This window comes from Pelophylax lessonae (assembly GCF_965119305.1).
Source record: "Pelophylax lessonae genome assembly, chromosome: 1".
Classification (NCBI taxonomy): domain Eukaryota; kingdom Metazoa; phylum Chordata; class Amphibia; order Anura; family Ranidae; genus Pelophylax; species Pelophylax lessonae.
Window position 1 is genome coordinate 891241365 of NC_138768.1, and position 25385 is coordinate 891266749.

The 25385-nt window shown below is 48.1% G+C and overlaps 1 protein-coding gene and 1 pseudogene across 2 annotated transcripts in view; both read left to right on the top strand.

The window, feature by feature from the left end:
* Nucleotides 1-25385, top strand: part of LOC309550867 (E3 ubiquitin/ISG15 ligase TRIM25-like) — an 89896-nt gene that overhangs the window by 44723 nt on the left and 19788 nt on the right. The window lies entirely within an intron of this gene.
* Nucleotides 8175-9168, top strand: LOC309566569 (proteinase-activated receptor 1-like; annotated as a pseudogene). The gene has a single exon. The product of its transcript is annotated as a proteinase-activated receptor 1-like (transcript).

Genomic DNA, 25385 nt, shown 5'->3' on the forward strand with positions numbered 1-25385 from the left:
GGAAAAATGTATTTGTAAAAAAAAAAAAAGGAATAACAAGAACTACTACAAAAGAAAAAAATGGAAAAAAAAAAAAAGATCAGAGTACCTAGCGCCCCCAGAGAAAGCTTCTTTTTCTGGGGGCACTCCTGCATGCGCACTCCCGAGCCACCTCTGCGTGTCTATGAGACACACAGAGCCTTGCTTGGCCTCACCCCGCTCACTCCCTACTGGGCCCCTCTTAGTTCAACAGGCAGCTGAAAAGCGTCTCTCTCCCTCGGCCTTTCTGCTACATTTGCAGCCGATGCACAGCCGCCTGTCATTGTCTGGCTGCACGGCTCAGTGCTCTGATCTCAGCTCTGCTTCCATGTATTCCCTTCTATTCACCTCACTAAATTTAATTCACACCCCCTTCTAGATTCCTGCCATGCTCCCCCCTTCCAGATTCCTGCCCTGCTCCCCCCTTCCAGATTCCTGCCTTGCTCCCCCTTCCAGATTCCTGCCCTGCTCCCCCCTTCCAGATTCCTGCCCTGCTCCCCCCTTTCAGATTCCTGTGCTGTTTCCCCTCTTCCAGATTCCTGCCCTGCTCCCCCTTCTTCCAGATTCCTGTCCTTCCCCCTTCCAGATTTCTGCCCTGCTCACCCCTTCCATATTCCTTTCCTGCCCATCTCCTCCCCTTTCAGATTCTTGCCCTGCTCCCCCCTTCCAGATTCCTATCCAAACCACCCCCTTCTAGATTCCTGCCCTGCTTTCCCCATTCCAGATTCATGCTCTGCTCCCTCTTCCAGATTCCTGCCCTGCTCCCCCTTCCAGATTCCTGCCCTGCTCCCCCTCTTCCAGATTCCTGCCCTTCCCCCCTTCCAGATTTCTGCCCTGCTCACCCCTTCCATATTCCTTTCCTGCCCATCTCCTCCTCTTTCAGATTCTTGCACTGCTCCCCCCTTCTAGATTCCTATCCAAACCATCCCCTTCTAGATTCCTGCCCTGCTTTCCCCATTCCAGATTCCTGCCCTGCTCCCCCCTTCCAGATTCCTATCCAAACCCCCCCTTCTAGATTCATGCCCTGCTCCCCCCTTCCAGATTCCTGCCCTGCTCCCCCCTTCCAGATTCCTGCCCTGCTCCCCCTCTTCCAGATTCCTGCCCTGTTCCCCTCTTCCAGATTCCTGCCCTGCTCACCCCTTCCTTATTCCTTTCCTGCCCGTCTCCTCCCTTTTCATATTCTTGCCCTGCTCCCCCCTTCCGGATTCCTGCCTTGCCCCCCCCTTTCCAGATTTCTGCCCTGCTCCCCCCTTCCAGATTCCTACCCAAAACCCCCCTTCTAGATTTTTGCCCTGCTTCCCCCCTACCAGATTCCTGCCCTGATCCCCCTTCCATATTCTTGCCCTGCCCCCCCCCTTAGATTCCTGCCCAGATCCCCCTACCAGATTCCTGCCCTGCTCCCACCTACCAGATTTTTGCCCTGCTCCGCCCTACCAGATTCCTGCCCTGCCCCCCTTCTAGATTCTTGTCCTGCTCCCCCCTTTCAGATTCTTGTCCTGCTCCCCCCTTCTAGATTCTTGCCCTGCTCCCCCCTCCAGATTCCTGCCCTGCTCCCCCTCCCAGATTACATCCCTGCTCCCCCCTACCAAATTTCTGCCCTGCTCCCCCCTTCCAGATTTCTGCCCTGCTCCTCCTCTACCAGATTCCTGCCCTGCTCCGCCCTCCAGATTCCTGCTTGGCTCCCCCCTCCAGATTCCTGCTCGGCTCCCCCCCTCCAGATTCTTGTCCAGCCCCCCTTCCAGATTCTTGCCCTGCTTCTCCCCTTCCAGATTCCTGCCCTGCTCCCCTCTTCCAGATTTCTGCCCTGCTCCACCTCCAGATTCTTGTCCTACTCCCCCCCCTCCTTTCAGATTCTTGTCCTGCTCCCTTCTTCCAGATGCTTGTCCTGTTCCCCCTTCTAGATTATTGTCCTGCTCCCCCTTCCAGAATCCTGCCCTGCTCCCCCTTCTAGATTCTTGCCCTTCTTCCCCCTCTTCCAGATTAATGCACCCCTTGTCATATATCACCCTCATCCTTCCAATCTTTCTTTCAATGCAGTCACCCCTGTACTCTCACAGTTTTTGCCATCCCCCCCCGGCCTGTAAACTTTCCTCCCCCCCACATTATATATTCTTTTTTGTCCCTCCCCAAGCCTGTATATTATTTTCTATCCCCCCAGCCCGTATATTCTCTTATCCCCCCCCCCCCCCCCAGCCTGTAGATTGTTTCTGCCTCCCTGTCTCAGCCATAGATGTCTTTTATCTTATCCAGCATGGCTCAGTGTAGCTGGGCTTCCCACTCCTCTCTACTAGAGTTGAGTGGACACCTGGATGTCCGTGTTCGGTGGGTTCGGCCGAACTTGAAAAAAAAGTCTGGGTCCGTGCCCCGTACTTTTTCCGAACTTTACCCGGACACCGAACCCCATTGAAGTCAATGGGGACCCGAACTTTCAGGCACTAAAATGGCTCTAAAAAACCAATGGAAAGAGAGGCCCGGAGTAAAGGAGAGAATAGACATGGACGGAGGGCCGGCATGACAGGGGTTAAAGGGGTTTGGGACAAGGAGGAGTTTTCAGCCCAGTACAATAGAAAATATAAGTGGTGGGACTTTTAATTCCTGTTTTGGCCAGGAAAGGGTGGAGCTACAGGGAGAGGCCAAGCTAGGGGCCTCAGGAAGTCTTCAGTCAGAGGAAAGCTGCATTGGAGAATATTTGCACCTGGTTCCCTGCTCTCGGCTTTTCATAGATTCGGTGATTTGAAGAGCCTTCCTCCTGACTGTGGGTGATTATTCTCTGTTATGATTGCTGGATTGCTGTTGGTGGGGGTCAGGTGGGAGAACAATGCTCAGACACCCCCCCCCCCCGCTCCTGCACGTGCTTGGAGGTTGATGCCCCCAGAGCATTTAAGTCCCAGCATGTCTCCCTGGGCTGGTGCCAATTTGATAACCCCCCTCCAGCGGTGCCTCTCCAGGGACAGCACTGAGTCACTTCTCAGCTAAGGCTCTGGTGCAGCCAGGGAGCATTCATCTGCTTGTCCCCAGGGGAGCCAGAGTACGGGAGTCGGCTAGGGTCCTGGAGCGGCCGGTGTCCCTTCATGTGTCCCCGTTACTGGGGGTGCTCTGTGTTTCAGCGGACAGGGAGATTGGCAGGCTGTGGGAAGATGATTGCAGCTCCAGGGACGACAGTGTGGTGAGAGAGAAGAGGGTTTCCGCGTCTTCCCAGCAGGGGGGAGAGCACGGCTGGTGATTGGCTGCAGCAGGTCTGGGCTCCATAAGACGATTGCGGTGGATGACATCAGCGGCGGTTGGGCTGTGTGTCCCAGCCAGCATGCAGTGGCGGGCCAGAGCCTGGACAGTTCATTAACGCTCCTCTCTGCAGCTATGGGGGTGAGAGCAGTGATGTGAGCATGACAGGTGATTGGCAGCGATGGAGGTGTCTGCTGCGGCTGGGGGATCTGGGGATCCTGAACAGCCTGGTAAGTAGCTGTTTCTGTTTTCCTGCTATAGCTTTGTCTGGGCAGTGGGGGCTGGGGGACTGAAGGGGTTAGGGGGTCAACGGTTGCAAGCCCTTGTGGGGGGTGTTATGGTCAGTGCTTATGCTGGGGTGGCTGCTTGGGGCAGTGGCAGGCTCAAGTTGTTGGCTAGTCTTAGAGCAGTCTGTTACAGTGGGGGTCCTCCTCTGGGGGCTGCAGCCCCCTGTGGCTTAGGTTCCTTTGGGACAGTGGTTACCGTAGTGGAAATTCCCCTTTGGCTGGAGTTTCTGGAATTCTCATCCGAGCGTCAAAACCTTTTAAAGAAAGTTCCCCCCCCCCATGATCTGTACAATGTAGATGTAAGGAGTTGAGAGGCGGCAGCAGGGGCTGGTCTGCATCAGACATTTGTGAACACCGTCGAGAATTGCGCAGGCACCAGGATTTCCATCAGTGTGTTCTCTCCGAGCTGACATCTTGGTCCCGGAAGTAGATGGTGACCCTGGATGATGCCTGAACAAAGATGGTGCCGTCCTTCTGGAGAGGAGATGGAGGCATTTGGGGGGCTTTAGAGGCTGGGATCCAATACTTTGGAACCATCTGGTTATTGTTGGCTGTGTAGTGAGGGCATAGGTCTGTTTGGCTCAATGAGCCGATTTAAGCTGAAGTGCTCTGGCTGTGGGGTTTCCTCTCTTTTTTCGTTCTAATACGAGAAACCCGCGCCTCCTCATTGAATAACAGCGGCTAGCATCAGTTACTAGTAGGTATTACATCAATGGTGCATAAACACTCAGTGGTGGCAGACTCTCAGTGTGCGATCTGTGATTGTTACCATGGACAATTTAGTATCATCGCTGCATTTTATTCACATCTCTTTTTTCTGGTTGGTTGGTAGAATTTAGGGATGATGGGGGATTTGGATCTGCGTTGTGGGAATTTGGCTAGGGAGGTTGCTTTGGGCACGGGGTGGTCCGTGTTTTGTTTCCTCCACGCTGTTGGATATTGTGTGGTTTCTACTTTGGGGGGTCACCGCGCTCCCCCCCCCACACACACCTGTCTTATCCCAATGGTGGGTTGGTCGAGGGATGCCTTGATGGAACGTGTTAGGTGGCCTATACGTCCTTCGCTATGGCGGTGCGTTGGGTCCTGCATTATGATCAGGGAGCCATGGAAGGAAACACTGGCAGTGCCTCTGCTTTTTGGTTACTGCCTGGGTATCCTGGCAGCCTCCCTTTATAATTGGGGGACATGGCATGGTTCTGTTTGTTCAGGTGTTTTTGTTTTTAATTTTCTTGATCGCTGACTGCCCATGGGGAGTTCCCTTTCTTTTCGAGGTTCAAAATATTTTTGTTTCCTGCATTGGTGGGTGTCTGTTGTTGACACTACTTGGCTGATTTCTTGTGTACAGGTCCTGCTGGTTCTACTGGTTGCATGGTGCTGTTGGCTACTGTTCTGTCCATTGTTCCGCTGGTTCCTAAAGGGACTAGGGTCCTTCCTTAGTGCTTAGCCTCTTAGGGATTCTGTCTGATGCTTTGGCAATGTGGGGAGTGCTTATGGATGATACACTGGTGGGTTTGAATTCTGAGGTGGTGTTGGCTCAGCGGCGTTGACGATTGCCTTGGCGGCAGGTCAGTCAATCTTGGTTATTCTCTTATGCCTGCCCTGTCGTGCTTAGGGACAGGTTTTTCAATCATTGTTTTGAACTTGCTATTGAGGGCGCTTGGGCGCATAGTCATGGTATTACCTTAAACGGGATGGTGGGGATTACGTTTGGGTCTAAGGGAATTCTTTTCTCTAACCCTGCGATAGTAGGTTGTTGTGGCTGGCAGATGCCATGTGTTGTTTTTTGTTATAAGCTTTGTGTCGCCATTGGCTTTACAGGTTCTGGTACGCATTCGGTGTCAGTGTAAGGCAGGTCATTGGCCGCCACCATGGTGGGAAGGCTGGGTTTACTGAAAATCTGTGTTTTGTTTGTTTACTATGGTTCTCTGTACTATGGTTCTTTGGTCCTGTGGGGTTTTCTGTTCCATTGTAACAGGTTCGTTTCTCTGTGACAATTTGAGGGTTATAGTGAACAACAGCGTGTCTGTGTCGTTTTTCTATGGCGGTCCAGTCAGCTTCGCCTTTGGGTTTGGCATTGTTGGCATTTTAATTCTTTGTTTATGCAGTCCTTGTTACTGGTTGTACTAACTCCCGATTGCTGCTCTTTCTTGGTTTCCGGGTACAATTCTCGGTACCTGGTGTACCTGAGAGGTCCTTGGCCATATTGGCGGTTTAGCCTTTGCAGTGCAGTACTGCTTATGCTGCTATGTTTGGGAGATGGCCACGTGGTCGTTACCTCTCCGGAGGTGGGAAGCATATTTGAGTTCAGTTCATAGGTTGGGCGAGTCTGCAGGTCGGGCAGTGTGTTCTTCAAACAAGGGGTTAAACAGTTGGTGGTTCGTTATTGGGCATTATGGTTCTGGGAGCTTTCCTTGCAAATTGGCGGATTTTTCTTTCCTTTCTTTGTTTCATTTGTTTCCGATGTTGGCTCGATGGGACAGGAAAAGGATTTTAGTTTTGGGCAAAGTAGGACCAGGCTCAGTGGTTGTGGGCCTTCTAGGCGAGGCCTGTGTCATTTTATTTATTTGTTCATTTCCCGGAATAAGATAATTTTCCCTGGTCGGTTCATCCTCTTAGGGAGGTGTATTCCTGAGGGCCTTGGTGTTGGCCTTCCTTTGAGCTTGTATGTTGGGTGAGCTGGTTTGTTTTCACGATTTAGGGCATACAGTTTCCGGGTGGTTACGTTCGGTGTCATCTTGGTTAGTGTGTTGGTTTCTGTGTTTACAGACTGACAAGGTGGGGTTGTGAGTGTAGTTGGTGGATGAGTGCTCCTTCTCTCCACACAGTTTTAAGCTGTTGCCTGCTCTTAGTAGTGGGATAGGGCACTCTCCTTCTTCATTAGGACATTTGGTGCTGTCTCGATCACACTTTGTATGGTTTGGATGGTTTATTAATTTTGGTTTGCGCACCTTAGGGTTTGTTTAAGGGCATCGGCTGAGGGTGTTTTGGGGTTCTCCTGTGTTTGTTCGCCCTCACTTGTTTCTTGGTTTACCTGAGTATGTCTATGCCTTGTTTGACTTGTGTGTTTTGTTTTACCGTTTGTCACTCCTCTTCGTGCATCCCTGGGGTGATAAGTCTGGGTTCCTTACTGGTGCTTCCTACTAGATCCATAGCGGGGGCACTCCTAGGGTGTAGTAGGGTGTAGTAGGGTGTGCTGGGTTTCAGTCGCCTGGCATATCGGATGGCGACTGGACATTCCAAGTGGGAGGATACACTGCAATTGATAAGGATGCCTGGCTTGGGTTGGGTCATTGCCATGGGCGAGTGTTATCCTCAATTGGATTGGGCCCCTTGGTGTGGCAGGACACGCCGGGAAGATGTTGTGTGGGGTTTAGATCTCGGTACAAGCTTATTTATTGCAAAAAATTAACTTGCGCCTTGCACTTGCTGTCCAGGGTTGACACTTGTTGGTCTGAGATGGGCGTTGTTACTCACTGGCGTATGGGCGGTCAATGGGGAGCCTGACCGTGGCTCAGGTTTAGGTCGATGTGGGGTGTCCCGGTTTGTTGTCCGGGCTGGCGATTTTCTGGGTGGTTATAACGTTGGGAGTTGGATTGTGGGGGGTACTGATGTGGTGATGGGTTTTACTTGGATACTGTGGGTATTAGGCGGTGGCATTGGTGTGCAGGCTGGTTTTTCAGAGAGCCTTGCAGGTTTGTGGGGCCGTACAAACCTAAGGTGTCATGTTTGTGCGGTGGTGGCGGGGTACAAGGTCCTGGTAGGTTAGTATGGTGCAAACTTATACTTGGTAGGGACCCGTCTGAGGTACGGCTCCCAGATGGTGCAAACTTATACTTGGTAGGGACCCGTCTCAGGTACGGCTCCCTGATGGTGCAAACTTATACTTGGTAGGGACCCGTCTGAGGTACGGCTCCCAGTAGTTGGTATGTTGGTACCTGCGACTGGTTGTCTCCGAGCCGGTGCTGTGGCAGCTGGAGGCCTAATTAAGTTGGATGCAGGTACCTCCTTCTTTGATGCCTACTGGGACCTTGAGGCTCCAGTAAAAAACTGGGTTTAACGTGTTATTTACCTGTTATGTATACAGTTTGTTAATAAAAGGCTGCTATGGCCATTTAACTCCAACCTGTGGTCATGTGGTTATTTATAATGGAGGAGGAGAGTGATGGTCAGAGCAGTATGGAGACAAATCATCTTTAATCCCCTAGTCAAGTGATCTGCTGAGCCTTTTGGTTTGCCTAGTGTCCATTTCTCCTAGAGCTGAAGCATATACCCAGAGATCTGCTGTGCCTTTTGATTTGAATAGTCTCCATTCTCCTACAACTGAAGCATACGGTATATACAGAGATATGCTGGGCTGTTTAATTTTGCCTAGTGTCCAACTTCTTAGAGCTCAACCCTTTATACCCAGAAATCTGCTGTGTTCTTCCTCTTACATTGAAATCATCAGCAGATCTCAGGGAACCTAACATTAAGAGGGTACATAAGAAATCACCAGCTGTCCTCCTATTTGTTGTAATGTGAAAAATGCTGCAAAATGTTTCTCATACAATGACTTCATCTCATGTTTTGAAATTTTTAGGTTATGAAAATAAGGTGAACTCAACCCGAAAAATCGAGGTCCACATACTGCAGAAAACATTTTTACATGAATTTAAGGCGAATATGGACAGCTGGTTGGTGACAAAGTTTGTGCCCTCCATCTATACTGTGGTTCTCCTCGTGGCTCTTCCTCTCAATATAATGGCGATCATCGTGTTCTTGGTGAAGGTGAAGAAGCCGGCAGTGGTGTATCTGCTGAACCTAGCTGCTGCTGATGTTCTCTTTGTTAGCATTCTTCCTTTCCACATTGTGTACCGATTCTCAGGAAATAACTGGCTGATGGGGGAAGGGATGTGCCGATTTGTCACAGCCATGTATTTAAGTAACATGCGTGGATCCATCCTGCTGATGACGAGTATCAGTGTGGACCGGTTCCTGGCTCTGGTCTACCCGGTCCAGTCACTTCCCTGGCGCTCAGTGAGAAGAGCCTGGCTGGTGTGTTGCTGTATCTAGGTGATATCAATGGTCAGCACCGTACCGATTCTCATAAGAGAACAAACCCGACCATTTCCCGACCTAAAGATCACAACTTGTTATGATGTGCAGGATGCTGAATTAGTTGAAAGATTTCAGATTTACTACATTTTCCCCTTTTATAGCTCACTTTTATATTTCTTACCTTTAATTATTACAACCTTCTGTTACATTGGAATCGTCCGCAGTCTCAGCACTCCGAAAATGAAGGGCGCCCAGAGGAGATCCCGAGCCGTCCTCCTGTCTGTGGTTGTGCTGTGTGTGTTTGTCCTCTGCTTTGGCCCAGCCAATGTGATTTGGTTCATGCATTTCCTGCAGATATATAACCAAGCCGGCAACTTCCTGTACATCGTCTACATCATCAGTGTCAGTGTGAGCAGTGTCAGTTGTTGTCTGGATCCTCTGATCTATTATTATGCATCCTCACAGTGGCGGAGACACGTCTACACCCTGCTGGGATGTAAGAGAGAACAGACACCACCAGTAGGCCCGGCTGCGGATCCTCTTACACAAAGACCCAATACAGAAAACTCCCAACAAACCTTCTGAAACTTCCCAGTTTATATAACTGGAGGAGGCAGAAGATTTCCAGAAAGTGACCCCCTTTATGAAGAAAAATAATTCATATATGTCTTACTAATGGTTGGGTCCTTTATATAACAGGCTTACTTGCTAGAAATTACTTTGCAGAAATATGTTGTTAGAATGTTCTTGTTAGAAGGTTGTTGGGACGTGTTGTTAGAAAATTCTTGTCACTAACACCTACTACATTCTGAGAGACTCCTAGTAACCCCAATATTCTCAGTGTTCCTATAACTGGATCCACCTTGTTTCTGCTGTGTGCTGAAAAGGTCTTCCACTGTGATCTCTGTACCCCCAGTGTTCCCAGTGTCTCCCAGTGTGATCTATGTACTCCCAATCTTCCCAATGTCTCCCAGTGTGATCTTTGTACCCCCAGTGTTCCCAGTGTCTCCCAGTGTGATCTCTGTACCTCCCAGTGTTTGCAGTGTTTTCCAGTTTGATCTCTGGACCCCAGTGTTCCCAATGTCTCCCAGTGTGATCTCTGTACCCCCAGTGTTCCCAATGTCTTCCTGCGTGATCACTGTACCCCCAGTGTTTGCAGTGTTTTCCAGTGTGATTTCTGTACCCCCAGAATTTCCAGTTTCTCCCAGTGTGATCTCTGAACCCCAGTGTTCCCAATGTTTCCCAGTGTGATCTCTGTACCCTCAGTGTTCCCAATGTCTCCCAGCATGATCACTGTACCCCCAGTGTTCCCAGTGTTTTCCAGTGTGATCTCTGTACCCCAGTGTCTCCCAGTGTGATCTTTGTAACCCCAGTGTTCCCAATGTCTCCCAGCATGATCACTGTACCCTCAGTGTTTGCAGTGTTTTCCAGTAAGCTCTCTGGACCCCCGGTGTTCCCAATGTCACTTAGTGTTATCTCTGTACTCCCAGTTTCTAGGTTCTGCCAGTGGGTGGGTGCAGCATGGTACAGCAGGAATAACACACAGAGTCTAGGTGCAAATAATGGAACTTTTATTAAAGAAAGGCAGAACAGTTCACAACAAACCCACTGGAAGGAAGGCCCAACTGGGAAACATTTATAGAGCCAACAGCGTATAGCAGACCAGGCTTGAGATGAACTGAAAGTGTTTGTCTGGAGGGGCAGAATGCGGCCTGGCCATTGCAAGGCATCCGAGCAACGTGTGGATCCCTACTTACTCATCCGAAACCTTTCCCTGTTACTACTACTGTCTCTAACAGACGATTGACCTGAACCTACACTACCCATATGCGAATGCGCGTCAAACCATGAAGCCATGATCTTAAATTGAATCTGCCATACCCGAGATGGTCGCTAGAGTCACATGGGCGGCAAGCATCCAACCGGATTGCTTCCCACGTGACTCAGGAAACCATAGAGGAACCATGTTCATCTCGGTTCTTCCTCTGCATTGCTGCTGCATTTGAACACCACCTACAGTGGAGATAACCGACTGCACCTGCCTACACTCCCCTGTCAATAACAGAGGCTGTACTCAAAATCGCAACAAAATAAAGAACAACATGAGCAACATATTGAACATGGTAAAGGCACAAGAGGAAGAAATTCAAGCAACTTAATCAGAGTATCTTGCAGGACATTTTTTGATTTTGGACCGCAGAGGGCGACAAGCAACAGTGTCTTCCAGGGAGTCAGGTTGTAGGTAATCATCTTCTGGTTGAGGGTCTGTGTCACAGGATGGTAAGGGCTATTCACATCCCCCATATCCTCTTTGTTCAGGCCCAAAACAGACTCCTGAGATAGATCTAGACAGTTGGACAGTCTGTTGTACTCTCCAGGATGACCAGACTGTCTGTGCTCATGGTGTGGGGGCTTCTTGCCTCTGAAGTTTCAGGAGTCAGAGGCTCCAGCAGGAGAGGGGGCAGGTAACATTTCTCCAGCACCTCCTGTACTGGTGGGATGTCTGCAGAATTGAAGGGTTATCTGTCTCCAGCTATTTTGGTGGAACAATCACCACTCAGCGCACATGGTCTCAGCAGGCTATGGTGAAGACGTCTCTTAATGGGATTAGGTCCTCCTGAGACTACATCATACACTAGAGTTGGAGGAAAGGGCTGACTGTCCACCCATTAGGGCATACGCTACTACTTAGGTTCCAGTTTGTTGCCTCTCTCATTTTTGGGATTTTTCACCAACACCTGATCCAAGTGTTGGACATGATCCTCCAAAGTCTTGGAAAAAAAGATAAATATTGGCCAGATAAACTAGCACATTCTTAAAGTTTAGGTCTATCAGGCACCTTTCCAGTAGGCGCTTAAAAGTGCTGGGGGCATTGCGCTGACCAACAGACGTGCGGTTAAACTTGAACAGTCCCAAGGGCATGATAAAGTGATAAAGACAGTCTTTTCATGATCCTGATCTTGCGCTGGAACTTGCCAGTAACAGCTCGCCAAGTCAAGGGTGGAAAAGTACCTGGCCTACCCAAATGCCATCAGCGATTCTTCTACCTGGGGTATTCAGCTTGTCATAGTCCACACAGAACCGTAAGCTTCTAACTTTCATTCTCACCAAGACCATGGGGGCAGCCCAAGGACTGTGGCTCTCCCAGATTATTCTGCTTTGTAGCATGTTATGAAGAAAGTCCTTGCCCCCTTCGCACAGAGCTGCAGGAATGTGATGGTATTAGTGGGATATCCCCTGTGTGAATTGGGTGGTCAATGGCCTCTGCATACCGGTATTTCTCCCGGCTGGCAGCAAAGACAGGTGTGGCAGGGAAAGTCCAGCTGTTCCAGGAATAGTTTGTGTTGTGACTCATACAATGAGGTGCTGACTGCTTAAAGCAGGGCACATGTGGCCTCTACCCCCGGCTGTGCTTCCAAGATGCAGTGACTGGGTATTATGTACAGGTTTACTAAATTGGCATGGTTGGGGAGGGTAATCAGGTTGATCAGTTGTACCAGGACCTTCCGTTTGTGAACCTTAAACAAGGTGCATGCAACCAGCTATTGCCCAGGTGCCTGTGTGATTCTATCATCACGGTGGCTCTTTGCAGTCTCTTGTGAGCACCTATGGGGAGGGACCAGACTAACTTTTGGAGGGGTACCAGTAGTAGCTTCTTTTTAGGAGGTGTACAGAGAACTTCGATTTGCTCGGGCAGTTTCCTGGCCGCCCAATGTTGGACTTCACAAGCTTGGATGATGTTGAGCCATACCGGTTGTAGGCAACAGTCCTGTGCTCACCAGATAGAATGTTCAAACTTGGCCAGAAAGCGGGGCAAGTCCAAGCCCCTTAACATGTTAATGCCCAGAACAAAGGGTACTAAAGAGGTGACTGGGTCACAGTTCAGTACCACTCCTACCCGATCCACCACTTGGTCATCAATCTGGATCTTCACCAAGGTGATGCCTTCCACTAGAACTTAAGGGATAGCAAGGAGGAGTCCAGTTGGTCTCCTGTCCAAAAGCGGTGGATATTAAAGTCATACTACATGACTATGCTATCCGACTAAGTGTTGATTAGTTATGGAACCTCCAATCCCCTGATAATGGTGAACACCACTGGGCTTGGGGCAACCATGGTCTGTGGTAGGATGGGACCTTGTGTGGCTCATCTCAGGGGTCGTCCCTCTGCCCTGGGAGCCACTAGTTTAACAGTGGCCTGCGTATGCTTTTAATGTTGGACCTTCCACAGTTCTTACTCACATGCCCGTAACAACCACACTGCCAGCACTTCTCGTCGTCTTCTTCTGGGTCCCTCTGTAGTGTATTCTCACTTTTAGGGCAAGGGGCCAAATTCCCTTGGAGTGCGGACACCTGTTGCTTCAGGGAGACCACGTCCAGGGCAAGTTCCCTTAGTGTTGAATAAAAGGCCTCCTCCAGCATATGTAACAGATCAATATTTTTGGTTAATGCTACCGTAGCCTCTGCATCTTCCTGTGTCCATACAACCATGTCCACCATTATGTAATGAAAAGAGATGGTGGGTTGTACTCTAATCCACTCTTGCATGGCCATCCTGACTGGGCCTTTCTTGAAGTCCTGACCCCCTAATTGGCCCCTCAGAATTTTTCACAAATTCGAAATTTCTGCACAGCCACGTGCATCGTTTCTTTCAATTCCAGAGGTGCTGGAGCACTACCATGAACTGTGTAAGACTTTCACCTCCTGTAGTCTCCAGACAAAGAATGTGCTCCTCAGCTGCGGGACCGTTACATTTTCTCCAAATAAGCCCTCCAGGGGTGGCACAATTTTCTCCATTGTGGCCCCATCCTCTGCCGGCAGAGCCATTACCACTTGCCTGGTGTCATCCTCCAAGGAGTTAAGGGCGCGATCAGCCAGGTGGGAACCTGGTACAAAAAAAAGTCACAGCATAGTAATACTCCTGAGCTCGGGTGGTATGTGACAAAGGGTAAATGATCTTCGGTAGACTTTGTAGGCATCACTTGTGGTCTCGCCCCCCCTCAGGACCAAGGGTATCCAAAAAAACTGAAAGACAATAACAAGAGCGGGGCGCACTGACCTCATGCATTACCACTAAAAAGGTTTATTAAAATCCAAAAGCAACATACATTGTACTCAAACAAATGATGATTACATGTGTCCAATGATCCTTTGTTTGTGAGTACAATGTATGTTGCTTTTGGATTTTAATAAACTCTTTTAGTAGCAATGCACGAGTGTAACGCTCCTGCGTTTCATGTATGGTGTGGATTTTCAGCTGCAGAAATATTCCACTTCAGTAGTCATGTAAGAGAGATGCTGAGATACCATTCCCAACCTCAATGACTCATCATGTGTGGAAGGTCTTAATTCAGCTAGTAAATACACACACTCAACAAGCTGGTTCCTAGAGTGACTTTATGTATGTAGTAACACAGTGATGAAGATTTAAGAGACAGGTTGAGTGGAGGTGGTAGGTGACAGACACTTGAAGGTAAGACAGTAGCAGATGGATGCAGGTAGGTTTAGCAATCATGTATGGTAGCAGATGACAGAGTAGCAGGTGGACATACAAGAGAGATCAACCCAGTGCAGGAATAAGTAGCAGTAGTCTTAAGAGCTAGCAATCTAGATATGCAGATGTGATAAATAGTCTTTACTATGCAGAGCTAGATAGTGTAAGCTTAGTATAAGTTTATAGAGGGTTCCCCTGCGGGGTACTTAGCACTAATAGCAATACAGCCGAAGGTTGGTTCAGGAGGAGCGGATGATCCGGAAGCGGGATGCAGGGATCAGCGCAGCGAGGTTCCGTCAGCGAAGTATGCTTGCAAGCACGAAAGCTTCAAGCCAAGTTAGCATCCAGGTAAGGGTGTTTGAACGAACACATGTGAGTGAGAACCGGTGCTTTAAATAGCCATCTAGTCCGGCGCTGAGTGATGACAGCTTCAGTCTTAAAGGTGTATGCGCACCTTTCCAAAAGAGAATGGTGGGGCGCATACACTTGTGAAAATAGTAATTTAGGGTACCAAAGGTACCGGAACATTACAATACCCCCCCCTTAAGGCCTGCTCCTGAAGGCCTCTGGAGCTGGTTTGTCTGGGTATCTCGCATGAAAATTGCGGATTAATCTAGGGGCATGTATTTCAGAGGTGTTTAGCCAGGTGTCGTCTTGGGGCCCATAGTTCTTCCATCTAACCAAGTACTGAAGTCTTCTTCTGTAGATACGAGAATCCAGAATCTCTTTTATCTCGTATTCTTCTCCACCTTCAACTTGTACAGGAGGCGGAGGTGGAATATTAGGCCTTATTCCGTGGTCCGGAACATGGGGCTTCAGTAGCGACACATGGAAAATGGGATGGATTTTTAGGTCTATTGGCAATGTAAGCTGTACTGCAGCTTTTCCAATAAGTTTTTTGATTGGGAAAGGTCCCAAGAACAGAGGTCCAAGCTTTTTGCTAGGGATCTTCAGTCTTAAAATTTTTGTTGAGAGCCAAACGAGGTCCCCGATAGTGTACTGTGGAGAAGGTCTTCTGCGAAGATCATAGTACTTCTTTTGTTGACTGTGAGCGTGTGCAATGGTAGTATTTAATAAACCCAGAGAATCCTTTATTTGGGTAAGATAGTCTGAGGCTACTGGGTTGTTTGAAGGAAGGATGCGTGGTGGAAGAATAGAGGGATGAAACCCATAGTTCAAATAGAACGGACTCTGCTTGGTTGTACTGTGGGTTGCGTTGTTGTAGGCAAATTCTGCCAGAGGGAGAAGATCCACCCAATCATCCTGTTGGTAAGAAGTGTAACAACGTAAATACTGCTCGATGCATTGGTTGACTCTTTCAGTCTGTCCGTTGGTCTGCGGATGGTAAGGAGAAGTGAGCTTCCGCTCGATCCGTAGTATGTGACATAGTTCTTGCCAGAACTTAGAAATAAATTGGGATCCACAGTCAGACAGAAGAGTTTTTGGGATACCATGTAATCTAAAGACATGTTTCATCAGGAGTTCTGCCGTTTGTTTGGACGAAGGTAGTCTGCGAATAGCAATGAAATGTGCCATCTTTGTCAGATGGTCCACTGACACCAAGATGGTATTAAATCCTTTGGAAAGAGGCAATTCTACGATGAAGTCCAAGGACAAAACTTCCCATGGAGTTTGGGGTATTGGTAGACTGCATAGTAGACCGGATGGTCTCGTAGTGTCAATTTTGGACCTGGCACAGACATTGCATGAAGAGACAAATTTTTGTATAGATGTTTTCATGTCAGGCCACCAGAATTGCCGGGAAATCAAATTAAGAGTCTTTGTCATACCCATATGTCCTGCCATAGGCACATCATGAGATAATTCCAAGATCTTGGTGCGTATGGTAGGTGGTATGTAAAGTTTGTCGTTGTAGTAGAGGAAGCCTTCTGCATCAGTATTTAGTTGTGGTGGGGGTGAATCCAAACTTATACCATGCAAAACCTCTTCCTTCAAGGAACGGACAACTCCAATAATGCGTTTGTGAGGTATTATAGGAACGGAAGGGATTTCAAAGTAGTTTTCTTCAGTTAGTCGTGATAGTGCATCCGCCTTTTTGTTTTTATCTGCAGGTGTGTAGGTCACTAGGAAGTTAAACCTTAGAAAGAATAGTGACCATCGTACCTGTCGGTGCGAGAGAGTTTTGCTAGTCTGAAGATATTGGAGGTTTTTATGGTCCGTGTATATAATTATTGGTAATTGGGTGCCTTCGAGTAAATGTCGCCAATTCTCCAGAGCCAATTTTATAGCAAGCAGTTCCTTTTCACCCACGGGGTAATTTATCTCTGGACTGCTTAGGGATTTAGAAAAAAAGGCGACTGGATGAAGTGGTGAAGTGTGGGTTGGTCGTTGGGAGAGTATTGCTCCTACTGCCATGTTTGACGCATCTACCTCCAGAATGTATTGGAGGGATGGGTCTGGATGGCGTAATATGGGAGCGGAAGTAAACCTTGTCTTTAACAAGTGAAAAGCTTTATTGGCTTCTTCTGACCATTTGAATGTTTTTTTTTTTATGCTAGTGAGCTGTGTGAGGGGTCTCACAATAGCAGAAAAGTTTTTAATGAACTTCCTGTAGAAATTTGAAAATCCCAGGAATCGCTGTAGCGCCTTGCGTGTAGTTGGTGTAGGCCAATCCTGAATGCAGGATATTTTACTCATGTCCATCTCGATTCCTGTTTTGGATATGATGTAGCCTAGAAAGAGTACCTCGTCTTTATGAAACAAGCATTTCTTCAGTTTCACATAAAGGTTATGTGCAAGCAATCTCGATAATACAAGTCTTACATGTCTTATGTGTTCAGACAGGGATCGTGAATATATAAGTATATCGTCCAGATATACCACAACACAGACATCTAGTAAGTCTTTAAAAATATCGTTTATAAATCGTTGGAAAACTGCAGGGGCATTGCATAGCCCGAATGGCATCACAAGATATTCGAACAATCCGTATCTGGTTCTGAATGCAGTCTTCCACTCGTCTCCATCACGGATTCGAATGAGATTGTATGCTCCTTTCAGGTCCAATTTTGAAAAATAGGTAGCTCCACGCACCTGCTCAATGAGCTCAGGGATAAGCGGTAGAGGATAGCGATCTTTTATTGTGATAGCATTCAATTTCCTGTAGTCGATGATAGGTCTGAGACTTGAGTCCTTATTGCGAACAAAAAAGAGTCCTGCTGCTGTGGAAGAAGTGGAAGGTCTAATAAAACCTTTTTCCAAATTCTCATCCAAATAGGTTTTGAGATGGGAAAGTTCATCCTGTGAAAGAGGATAAACATGACCGAACGGCAATTTGCTATTTGGGAGTAGATCAATGCTACAATCATAGTCTCGATGAGGAGGTAATGCTTGAGCATTTTTCTCAAGAAAAACCTCAGAAAGATCCTGATAACATAGTGGTGCAATCTCATCTGTCACCACAGACAGAATCTTCCCGGAAAACGGGAGGTTACACGTTTCCTCGCAATAACAAGAAGGGAAGGTCAGGGTCCGTTTCTTCCAATCTATGGTTGGTTGGTGTGTGTGCAACCAGGGAAGTCCCAACACAATGGGAAAGTGGGGTGATGGTATTAAATCGAAGGTAGAAGTCTCCCTATGAGACTCGTTAATAGTGACTAGAAGTGCTTGTGTCTGATCGGTGATCGGACCAGAGGATAACGGAACACCGGTAATAAGACTTACTGAGACAGGTTTGAGTTTAGAAATAATAGGAATTTTATTTAAAGCAGCTAAACATATATCCATATAATTTCCACAAGATCCTGTGTCAATCATGGCCTTAGTAGTAATCCTGTTCTGGTCCCACTGTAATGTCAAAAAAACAGAAATGTAGGGGTTAGTGAATTAAGTTGTCAATCCTCCTAGAGAGACATGTGAACACTCACCCTTCTTTTTGTTGACTAGGGGACAGACGTTTATCTTGTGATTCGGGGATGCACAGTACAAGCAGAGATTTTCCTTTCGTCTTTTGGCTTTTTCCATAGTTGATAGCGGTGGGCGTATGGTTCCTATCTCCATAGGAACGGGGTCAACGGCCAGACTCCGAGAGGAAACGGATAATGGCATTCCCATCTTTTCAGCCTTTCTTTCTCGTAGTCTTCTATCTATGGTAATACTGAGTTGTATTAATGCATCCAGGGTTTTTGGCAGATCCGCTCGGGCGAGCTCGTCCTTAACGGCTTCTGATAGGCCAAGCCTAAATTGGGTTTTCAGAGATGCATCATTCCATTCTGAATCAAGGGTCCATCTCTTGAACTCTGCGACAAAGTCTTCCACAGGCCTCCTTCCTTGTTTCAAGGATCTTAACTGAAGATCGGCAGTACTCTGCCTATTGGGGTCATCATATAGGCTACTGAGCTCTGCCAGGAACAAGGCATAGGAGTTGAGAAGCTGGTCGTTTTTCTCAAAAAGAGAATCTGCCCAGGCTCGAGGATCGCTTGATAGGTAAGAAATAATAGTACAAACCTTAATGTGATCAGTAAGGTAGGTACGAGGTTTTAGCAAAAAAAGTAACTCACATGCGTTTTTAAATTCGCGAAATTTTTTGCGATCGCCTGTAAATACCAAAGGGGGATTTATCTTGGGTTCAGGGGACTGAGCAGAGGTAAGTTGTGTCAGTCTAATTACCTGCTGCGACAGAGCCTGATTGTCTTCTTTTAATTCAGCAAGTGCGTGTATTAACGCAGATACTTGCTGTTTTAATTGTGTCACCTGAGTGGCTATTTCTGCTGAATCCATTTTTTAGGTTCGTTCAATCTGTAACGCTCCTGCGTTTCTTATATGGTGTGGATTTTCAGCTGCAGAAATAGTTCCACGTCAATTGTCATGTAAGAGATATGCTGAGATACCATTCCCAACCTCAATGACTCATCATGTGTGGAAGGTCTTATTTCAGCCAGTAAATACACACAATTAGCAAGCTGGTTCCTAGAGTGACTTTATATATGTGGTAACACAATGATGAAGGTTTGAGGGATAGGTTGAGTGGAGGTGGTAGGTGATAGACACTTGAAGGTGAGACAGTAGCAGATGGATGCAGGAAGGTTTAACAATGTTGTATGATAGCAGATGACAGAATAGCAGGTGGACATACAAAAGAGATCAACCCAGTGCAGAAAAGTAGCAGTAGTCTCAAGAGCTAGCAATCTAGTTTATGCAGATGTGATAAACAGTCTCTACTATGCAGAGCTAGATAGTGTAAGCTTAGTATAAGTTTATAGAGAATTCCCCTGCGGGGTACTTAGCACTATTAGCGATACAGCCGAAGGGTGGTTCAGGAGAGGCGGATGATCCAGTAGCGGGATACAGGGATCAGCGCAGCGAGGTTCCGTCAGCGAAGTAAGCTTGCAAGCATGGAAGCTTCAAGCAAGGTTAGCATCCAGATAAGGGTGTTTGAACGAACACATGTGAGTGAGAGCCGACGCCTTAAATAGCCATCTAGTCCGGCGCTGAGTGATGACAGCTCCAGTCTTAAAGGTGTATGCGCACCTTTCCAAAAGTAAATGGTAGGGCGCATACACTTGTGGAAAGTGTAATTTAGGGTACCAAAGGTACCGGAACATTACACCCCGAAGGGCTGTGGCGATGCGTAGGACTTAAAAAGCTCCGCATGTCCTCCATCAACAACATGTCTGTAAAGTGTCCTGTCCTTGCTGGCATGGTCATGGTAGGAGGAGGATTACTTTCACCTCTTCCCCTGTTAGATTCCCGTGCTGTGACATCACCCTTATACGCTGTGTAAAGCATACTTTTAAACTTGTTTTGGAACTGCTGCATCCTTTCCGACTGTCGGAAATTCGGTAACATTTCAGACACTTTCTGCTTCTCCTTCAGCCTTTTTATACGAGGGTCCCTCAACAGGCATGACAGCATGAAAGACCCCATTTGCACAAGGTTGGATGCCGAGCTACTCATGTCCCATTCCTCGTCCTCGTCCTGAGACCTGATCTCATTGAAGGTCTGTTCTTCCCCCCAGCCACGTACAACACCACGGGTACCAGATAGGCGACAACAAGCACCCTGGGATGCCTTCTGTGGTTGATCTTCCTCCTCCTCAAAGCCACATTCCTCCTCTGACTCCTCTTCCTCAGACTCCTCTTCCAGCGTTGCCGCAGGTCCAGCAAGCGATGATAAGGCTGTTTCTGGTGGTGATGGTGACCACAACTCTTCCTCTTCACGCTCATCTACGACCTGATCCAGCACTCTTCGCAGGGCACGCTCCAGGAAGAAAACAAATGGGATGATGTCGCTGATGGTGCCTTCGTTGCGACTGACTAGGTTTGTCATCTCCTCAAAAGGACGCATGAGCCTACAGGCATTGCGCATGAGCGTCCAGTAACATGGCAAAAAAATACCCAGCTCCTCAGAGGCTGTCCTAGCACCCCGGTCATACAAACACTCGTTGACCGCTTTTTCTTGTTGGAGCAGGCGGTCGAGCATTAGGAGTGTTGAATTTCAATGTGTCGGGCTGTCAAAAATCAAGCGCCTCACTGGCATGTTGTTTCGCCGCTGAATATCGGAAAAGTGCGCCATGGCCGTGTAGGAACGCCTGAAATGGCCACTCACCTTCCTCGCCTGCTTGAGGACGTCCTGTAAGCCTGTGTACTTATGCACAAAGCGTTGTATGATCAGATTCAACACATGTGCCATGCACGGCACATGTGTCAACTTGACCAAATTCAATGCCGCCAACAAATTGCTTCCGTTGTCACACACCACTTTGCCGATCTCCAGTTGGTGTGGGGTCAGCCACTGATCCACCTGTGCATTCAGGGCGGACAGGAGTGCTGGTCCGGTGTGACTCTCTGCTTTCAGGCAAGTCAACCCCAAGACAGCGTGACACTGTCGTATCCGGGATGTGGAATAGCCCCTGGGGAGCTGGGGGGGGGTGCAGTTGGTGTGGAGCAAGACGCAACAGCAGAAGAGGACTCAGCCGAGGAGGTTAGCAAAGAGGATGGAGTAGGAGGAGTAGAGGAGGTGGCAGCAGGCCTGCCTGCAAGTCATGGCGGTGTCACCAACTCCTCTGCAGCAGAGCCACGCATTCCATGCTTGGCAGCCGCCAGCAGGCTTACCCAATGCGCAGTGTAAGTGATATACCTGCCCTGACTGTGCTTTGCAGACCAGCTATCAGTGGTCAGATGGACCCTTGCCCCAACACTGTGTGCCAGATATGCCATGACTTCCTTTTCCACAATAGAGTACAGGTTGGGGATTGACTTTTGTGAAAAATAATTTCGGCCGGGTACCTTCCACTGCGGTGTCCCAATAGCGACAAATTTTTTGAAGGCCTCAGACTCCACCAGCTTGTATGGTAAAAGCTGGCGGGCTAAGAGTTCCGACAAGACAGCTGTCAGACACCGGGCAAGGGGGTGACTCTGTGAGATTGGCTTCTTACGCTCAAACATTTCCTTGACAGACACCTGACTGTGGGCAGATGAGCAGGAACTGCTGAAGGTGAGAGGCGGAGGGGTGGGTTGTTGATAGGGGGCAAGGAGGACAGCAGTGGTTGACGTGGCTGAAGATGCTGGACCAGGAGGATCTTGTAGACCGTTTTCTACATCCTCTGGCACAAATGGTTGCGCATCACTTATTTCTTCCAACTGATGTGTAAATAACTCCTCTGACAGATCAAGTGAAGCGGCTGTGGTGCTAGTGTTGGTGGTGGTGCCGGCGGGCGGGCGAGTGGTAAATTTAGAGGTGCCCGAAGCTGAGCTGGAGGAGGATGGTGCATTAGGGTTCCGAGCTGAAGCTGTAGACGATTGGGTGTCCTGTGTAAGCCAGTCAACTATGGCCTCAGAATTTTTTGAGTTCAGGGTCTGTGGCCTCTGAACACTGGGCATTATTCTAGGGCCAAAGGAAATCACAGCACCACGACCATGACGGCCCTTGCGGGGTGGCCTGCCTCTGCCTGTCATTTTTTTTAATGTGTTGTACTATGAGTGCAAGGTGCTGTGCCACCCTATAGGAGTGTTGGGCAGTGGGCACAGTACACTCTGTGGACCTGACAGTCACTGGCAGCCCAGGCAACTGCAATTATAGAAAAATATATATATATTTAATTTGCAAGCTGCTGTGCCACCGTATATATCAGTGGTGGGTGGGCACGCAGTGGCACTGCAGTGGGCACAGTACACTCTGTGGACCTGACAGTCACTGGCACCCAGGCAACTGCAATTATAAAAAAAATATATATATTTTTAATTTGCAAGCTGCTGTGCCACCGTATATATAAGTGGTGGGTGGGCACGCAGTGGCACTGCAGTGGGCACAGTAAACTCTGTGGACCTGACAGTCACTGGCACCCAGGCAACTGCAATTATAAAAAAAATATATATTTTTTTAATTTGCAAACTGCTGTGCCACCGTATATATCAGTGGTGGGTGGGCAGTGGCACTGCAGTGGGCACAGTACACTCTGTGGACCTGACAGTCACTGGCAGCCCAGGCAACTGCAATAATAAAAAATATTGTTTTTTTTCAATTTGCAACAAGATGCTGTGCCACCGTATATATATCAGTGGTGGGCAGTGCACTGCAGTGGGTACAGTGCACTCTGTGGACCTGACACAGCACTCACTGCAATTATGACAGAGGAAAAAAAAAAATATTTTTTAAAATGCCAGGTACTGTGCCTGTGCCACCCGAAATGAGTGTGGTGTGCACACAGTACAGTCTGTGGTGGGTCTGTGGCCTCTCACACACAGCGGGCAGGCAACTGCAGTGCACAATAGATATATATATATATATATATATATATATATATATATATATATATATATATATATATATAAAAATACTCAAATACCAGCCCTAGGAAGGGCTTTTTGGGGTGCTGTCCTTACAGCACGAGTGTACCAAGAACACTGACTAACAACAAGACCGGGAACACTGACTAACTGTCCCTAGCTATAACAGCAGCAGCACTTTCCCTGCTCTCACTACACACTGCTTCAGAAATTATCTAAGATGGATGCTGCCCTTGCTTATTTATAGGAGGTGGGAGGGTGTGGGAGGGAGGTATGCTGATTGGCCTGGAATGTGTCTGCTGACTGTGAGGTTCAGGGTCAAAGTTTGCCTCAATGATGATGTATAGGAGGCGGACCGAACATCGCATATGTTCGGCCGCAGCGGCGAACGCGAACATGCGAAGTTCGCCGGGAACTGTCCGCCGGCGAACAGTTCGGTACATCTCTAATTAGGAATTATTACTAATATGGGCATCACACATTTAGCTTAAACTGTATTAGATCATAACTGCATTATGAGTTTTGAAGGTCTGAAGAACAGTATAAATGCAGTATCCTAAGACACAGGACTTAGATATCTCATACACTCCTTCAACACACTGAAGGTTTTTCACATACATATTGAAACTCACTTCATTGTTTTCTTTAGGCCTACACACTCTGCTTAACTTCAACAGCTGTTTCACATACACCTCATGGTAGCAAGAGCTAACAAGAAACTAATCTTTATCTCCTTCTTATTTTTCTTACAATGTACTGAACTGTCTTTCTTTTTACATTGTATTTATGCTTGGTGCCGACTGTGTTTGAATAAAATCACACTTTGTTTTTAAGTCAGCCTGGTTAATGAACTATTTGAACACAACGCCTAAAAAGACGCTACAGATATTTTTTAATATCCGCAACATTTTACACACTCCCACTCTTGACTCCTCTGTAGGCTCCCCCCCAGAGACTGCGGACATGATACAAGAGATGGGCAGAGACTGTGCAGACATGATACAAGAGATGGTCAGAGACTGTGTAGACATGATACAAGAGATGGTCAGAGACTGTGCAGACATGATACAAGACATCGTCAGAGACCTTGCGGACATGATACAAGAGATGATCAGAGACTGTGCGGACATGATACAAGTGATGGTCAGAGACTGTGCGGACATGATACAAGAGATGGTCAGAGACTGTGCAGACATGATACAAGAGATGGTCAGAGACCTTGCGGACATGATACAAGTGATGGTCAGAGACTGTGCGGACATGATACAAGAGATGGTCAGGGGGGGGCGTGTCCTGGACGTGTGCTGAACGGATGCTTCTCCACAGAGCTCCGCCGCACAACTTAAAATTCAGCGGATATCATCGTCATCCTTCCCTTTATCGGCACCAAACTGCCATAGTTGGTCTGCCCGCTCTTCCGCACACCGTTTGACACCACACTTGCCGGGGTACTCGCCGGAACACCGCAAGCCCGATCGCGGCCTACCTGCAAGGCCGAAGCCGTGGCCTCGAGTACCGCACGGCGGCCGAAAACCGGAGGAGGAGCCGGGTGAGTCCACGCCGGCCATAGGCCGCATGTAATAGACTTGACACACCAGGACCAGGGTACTATCACTTCAGGGGACTCACATAGAGCGCTACTGTCCCCCCATCCAGCGATGTCTCGCCGCCGCGAGGCCCCCCAGCCAAGAAAATTTAAATTTTTCTTTCACTCCATGACTCCTGGCACATCCAAGGACGTAATGGGTCCACCTTCTTCTTCCCAGCTGCAAAAACACCTGAACTCCCAAGAGGGTGTCAACATCCCTGCTCCTGACATGCTGGCTCCAGACCCGCTCACCCCATTAGACAGCCATGCCAAATCTAAACCAAGGAGGGACACTGGTGATGAGGCTGCATATGCCTCCTGGTCAGGGGGAGATGCAGGTGATCCCACACATAGCATGGATACGGGTACTCCAGACCCTATCGCATCGTTCCCTACTATAGGACAACCCATCTCGGATGTTACACTTAAAGAAATTCTCTTATCACTGAAGACCTCACTCCATACTGACCTCTGGCAAGGTATTAAACACTGCAGGGCAGATGTCCATGCTTTAAACACCAGGGTTACTCATGTGGAGGAACAACTTACAGCCTGCGCCCAATCATTTAATACTATGGTGGATGCTCATGCTGACCATGCTGACGAGATACAATGGCTCAAATCGAAAATTGCTGACTTGGAGGACCGCTCCCGTCGCAACAACCTCAAAATGCGGGGCGTCCCAGAAAATGTGAGTCCGGCTCAACTACCCCACTTTGTTAAAGACATTTTCCTAGCAGCAATTCCAAATCTGACTCAAGCGGATTTGACCATAGACCGCATCCACCATATCCCAAAACCCTCTCACATCCCCAAAGAAGCACCCAGAGATGTTCTTTTGAGTATTCATTTCTTTCAAGTCAAGGAAAAAATCCTGGACGCTTTCAGAAAGCCTGATTCCCTGCCGGATAAAGTGAGAGGTGTTCAAATCTTTCCGGACTACTCCCAGCACACCATGCAACGTTGCCAAAATTAGCTACGGTGACCAAAGCC